This window comes from Coffea arabica, chromosome 5c, assembly GCF_036785885.1.
Source record: "Coffea arabica cultivar ET-39 chromosome 5c, Coffea Arabica ET-39 HiFi, whole genome shotgun sequence".
Lineage (NCBI taxonomy): Eukaryota > Viridiplantae > Streptophyta > Magnoliopsida > Gentianales > Rubiaceae > Coffea > Coffea arabica.
The window spans coordinates 17690388-17695870 of record NC_092319.1 but is presented as its reverse complement, the minus strand read 5'-3'; the positions used below and the strand labels follow the sequence as shown (position 1 = coordinate 17695870).

General features: G+C 36.0%; 1 long non-coding RNA gene across 1 annotated transcript; it reads left to right on the top strand.

Moving 5' to 3' along the window:
• Positions 1 to 4610: 4610 nt before the first annotated feature.
• LOC140007631 (uncharacterized) lies at positions 4611 to 4925 on the top strand. The gene is made up of 3 exons (XR_011814953.1): positions 4611 to 4631; positions 4751 to 4812; positions 4906 to 4925. It is a non-coding gene; the product is annotated as an uncharacterized lncRNA (long non-coding RNA).
• The last annotated feature ends 558 nt before the right edge of the window (positions 4926 to 5483 follow it).

The following is a 5483-nucleotide window of genomic DNA, read 5'->3' as shown; positions in this document are numbered from 1 at the left end:
CGGGTAGGTATATTGTTCCGGGACCCGGACCCAGACCCGAACCCGTTTCGTCTAATAAATTTACGGGTCGAATACGGAATATACCATTCCGGCCCGTATTCGACCCGGACCCGTTTTATTTAATTAATAATTAAAAAATATATACCTATCTCTATTCGTCCCACTACGTTACTTTCATTCCCAAATTTTTTCAACCCTAATACCCTCTACCCATTTCCGCTTCACTCTCCTCTTTTGCTCCCTACCCATTTCCGCCGCCTCTCGACTCTCGATTACCGCCTCTGCCTCCTGACTCCGGCGACGCTTCTGCCTTCTAGTTTGCTCTCCATCCCTAGCTGCAAAGAAATCGCTGGGTCTGGCGGTCTGGCCAGCTCTAAAGAAGCAACTCAAGCAAGCTCTGCTCTTCCGCGATACCTCCTCTTTTGCTCTACCTCCGCGGCTCCGCCAATCCGCCGTGGTGTCTGACGGTTGCAGCAAGCCCAGCTCTTCCCGGCTTCTAGTTCTACCAAGTAGCAGCCCAACTTTCTCTCTCAGGTAGTTTTTTTTCTATAGGGAAAAATTGAGAAGATATGAGAAATGCTGTAGAACGAAACCTTCTTACCTCCCCAAACCAAAAAAAAAACATAAGGTATGAATGGAGTAGGAAATTTCTGGTTGATGATGCGGAAAATTGTGGATATATTTGCCATTAAATTAGTTTTTGGTGAAAACTCATGCCCGGCCCTACCTGATATCATATACTTTTTAGTTTTCTTCTCAGTTTTTATCATCTCTTTGACTAATTCCCATGATTCACTGTAGTGAAACAGCTATGAGTTGATTTTACATGTTTTACAATTATTTCTCATGTTCAGCTGTATTCCTGAATTCGAACGAAAGTAGTCAGTTTGAACCTATTTTGAGGTTTATTTCAAGAATCAAATTGTAATATATGTATATATATATATATACATATATATATATATATATATATGAAAAGACCACTAGAATCTGGACTTTATTGCGTTAATCGGCAATGGATATAATGGGGTAGGGTCCCTAATAGACAAGGCATTCATTAGAGTAGATTAGCCACATTTTTTTTATTATGGACAAGAAAGATTCAAATTGAGGTTTTTAGTTAAAAATCAAGATTTCATGCTCTGGGTCTTGATGCATAACAAGAGAAGCAGAACTGGCTTCTGCTTGGTCAAAGCTTTGCCTTGCCAAGGGAACGAAATTTGGCAGGCTAAAAGTTTACTCTATTTATTACAGTTTCACATCCCATGACTTTGCATTGAACTTGATTCATTCCTGGAGTATTGTATACTGGACAGTTCTATCTTATACTCATGCTTAAAACTAGCAGGGAGTACCCGCGCATCGCGCGGGTGTTTGGTGCCTGTAGGGAAGGAGATTTTTTTGTTGAACAAACAATAGTACATTGTTAGAAAAAATAAAACTTAGTATGAAAAGATAAACGATATAATCAATCAATTCACACAGCGTTACAATAAAACTGTGTCAAATTGAAGGTCGTTGATAATGCAAAAAGGCAGAGCAATACAGAAAACTAACCTTATTTCAGAATCCCCACCGAGAGCTCTTTCTTACTGTTGCTCCAAACCTATAAGATTATAATCAATCCAGACCAATTGGGGTTAGACAACGCGAAAAATGTTATCTTACAGCTAGGTAATACGATAAGAGTCACTAATTGTAGGTACTAAGAACACACCAACAAAATTAAGGGAGGAATTGAAAAATTAGAGGGGTGAAATCTAACCTCACGCTGAACCACCAGGAGTAGTTGGGACTGAAGAGCATTCTGAGCTGATTAGTATGAAACCAGGTAGAATTATCCCAATCCTAAAATGCGAACAGGGAGAAACTAATAATCAATCATTTATGCATTAAGATACCAACGGTTCGGCAATTGAATTGGGTGTAATTAATGACGAAATAATAGGTAATTTCAGAGTTAAGCTCGGATGAAAGAGAAAACAATGAGGCAAATCGTTGTAAACAGAGGCAAAAAGGGAAAACTTAACTCCTGAAACTGAAAGGGGATAAAATGACCAACGTTTGTGACTCATAAATGCAAATTATAAATAATAGAGAAATGAATTCCTACCATTGATAGAGAAATCGTTGGCTCATTTCCTAAATCCGATTGCCATTCAAATGTTCCAGACAAAGTAACATCTCAAATGGTTATTTGCAGCTGAAAAGGGAAATTATTGGTAGTTAAGGGATATTCTGATAATTACACAAACACACAAGCATATATGGGTTGTACAAAATGTAAAAACAGTTGCACACTACTTACACATTCCATCAATACCCCGATGGCTCATCAATGACAACTTTAAATATATTAAAATGGGGTCATTTTATTAAACATATCCAAATACATGCTTCTTTAACTTGTACCTAAAACTTTTAAACTAATACACAACATTTCATATTCTCAGAAAGCCCTTACCTATGTGGTTGAAATTCAACCTATTTTTTTTTTTTTATCAAAACTCAATCTTATATAGTATAAATTTTGCATTCTGCTATTTAGATTTTTTGCATTCACTGGAGTTTGAATGTGACATTCTAAGCAATTTGTCTTGTACCATGTTTATCTAATAAATTCTGTTATTCACTAATTGCAGGATGTCATCTTTACCAAGTAATCCAACAGGACCAAGTAGCACAGCTGATGAGAATGAGGTTGTCATTTTAGATTCGGAAGAGGAAGAGGTGAAAGAAGATGATTCATGTAAGAAACCTAGGGAAAAGAAATTAACATCTAAGGTATAGGTTGATATGGATAGAGTTAGGACTGCTACTGGTATTGTTGCCATATGTAAGCATTGTAAAACAAAAATTGGCCGGGGATAACTCATGCGGGACAAGCCATTTGAAAAAACACATAGATAATTGCATTGCTAGAAAACATAGAAGTGGGGGGCAGCAAGTACTTCAATTGGCTAAAAATGCTTTGGATGATAAAGTTAAAGTTCAAACTTTCAAGTTTGATCAAGAGAGAAGTAGAATGGATTTGGCCAGAGTTATAATGAAACACAACTATCTTTTTAACATAGTTGAGCATGAGTACTTTGAGATTTTTTTGAATAATTTGGAGTCAAGTTTTAAGCTAGTTTCTCGAAATACAGCCAGAGCAGATGTGATTAGTGTTTATAAAGAAGAAAAGGCAAACTTGTATAAGTATTTGGATGATTTTGATGGTAAGATAAGTCTCACTACTGATCTTTGGACATCAGATCACCAAAATTTTGCGTATGCCTGTTTGACAGCTCATTATGTCAATGAATATTGGGAATTGAAAAAGAAAATTATTGCTTTTAAATCTGTTCCATATCCTCATGATGGTGAAACATTATTTAGATTTATTTCTGATATCATCTTGGAATGGAGCATTGATAAGAAGCTGACCTCTGTTGTTGTTGATAATGCATCTTCAAATGATTCAATGGTTAAATGTTTGAAATCATGGCTATTGGATAAGTCATTGCTCAATTTAGGAGGTGATCTTTTTCATGTTCGATGTAGTGCACATATTCTTAATTTGATTGTGCAAGATGGGTTAGCTATTGTTGGAAAATTGCTTCATAAGATTCGGGAGACCATAAAGTACTTGAAAAGGTCTACTTCTTCTTCTCAAAAATTTGAGAATGCAATTAATCAATGCAAGCTGAAAAATAAAAAAAGAGTGGGTATGGATGTTCAAAATAGATGGAATTCTACATTCTTGATGCTTGAGACTGCTTTGCCTTTGAAGAAAGCTTTTTGTCGTTTAGAACAAATGGACAGAAATTACAAGTTGAATCCTTCAAAAAATGAGTGGAAAGTGGCTAGTATTGTTCATGGTTGTTTGAAAAAATTTTATGACACCACATGTCATTTTAGTGGTTCTAATTTTCTCACAGCAAATGTTTTCTTTCCCGATATATGTAATCTTCGTCTTAAGATGAGGCAATGGGAAGTTAGTGAGCATGATTTTATTCGAGAAATGGCTATTCCAATGAAAGCAAAATTTGAGAAATATTGGGAAGAATGTTCTTTGGTGCTAGCTATTGCTGTGGTGCTTGATCCTAGATTTAAGTTGGCTTTAGTAGAGTATTATTACAATGAACTTTATGGAGAAGGTGGTGAAAGATATGTGGATAGAGTTCGTAATGCTATTGCTGATTTGTTTGTTGAATATGGAGGTGACCTTACTCCTTTTTCGAGTTATGTTGATAATATAGGAGAAGGGACTTCTACTTGTGAAAATATAGATGTACAAGATGATGATGATGATAAGTTGTCTGATTTTGACAAATGGTATCAACAATCATGTTCTTCTACTATTCTTGCTAGCCAAAAATCTGAATTGCAATCATACTTGGACGAGCCTGTATTTCCAAGAAAAGATGATTTTGACATACTAGGTTGGTAAAAGGCAAACAGTCCAAAATTTCCTATTCTTAGCAAGATGGCTCGTGATATTCTTGCAATTCCAGCTACTACTGTGGCATCGGAATCAGCATTTAGCGTTGGCGGAAGGGTAATTGATGAGACTCGTGCTTCTTTGCTTCCTGATGTGGTCGAAGCTTTGATAACAATTGGAGATTGATTACCTTTGAAAAAGAAAAGAAGTAAGTCCTTCATGTTTATGTTTCTTTTGTTGTTTTTTCTTTTTAAATCCATATTACAAGTTTGTTTGGTCGAGTTACTCTAGAAAGACTAACTACTTTCTTTCTCTTTGTTTTCTTAGAATTATTTGGAGAAGATTTGGGTGATTCTTCTAAAGTTATCAAGTTAGGGTGATGTATTTGAGTAAGGCCAATTTGATTTCTCTCTTACCTGATTTTTTTTTGTATTAATTAGTAATTAGTTTACAAATATATTGTATCCTTGTTTTTGTTGCAGAAAATTGTGAAACTTGAGAGCCATGAAGACTATTGTAATCGACAGGACTTCATTTGTTGGTTGATGTATTTGATATTATTGTTTGATTGAACTTTTTAGAAATTGTAATTTGTTGGATGACATATTGGCTTTGTTGCTAATATATGACTTTGTTGGATTAGATTCAAGAAGTGGACTCAGTTTCTGAGCCCCCGCCTTTGACACTAGAAGTTTATTGTATTAATGAATAGTTTGCTACATCTTCTATTTTGTTGTTGATGTTACTTTATATTATCTTTTATTTCTTTGTTGGCTGAAATCTTTTAAGTATTTAACTCTTGAGCATTTTCGGTCCTTGAAAATGCATTCTCAGGTGAAATCTGTTGGCTGAAACCTATTTATATTATCATTCTAGTCAGTCCTTGAGCATTTTCAGGTGTGTTATTTGAACAGGTTTTGACGGGCCTTTTTGCCGGGTAGACCCGGCCCGGACTCTAGACCCGTCGGATACGGGTCTGGTAGAAGTATTAGAAGGCCCGTCGGGTATTCTGGCCGAATCCGGAATTAAGGCAGTATGACGGGTCTGGGTCCGGATTTAT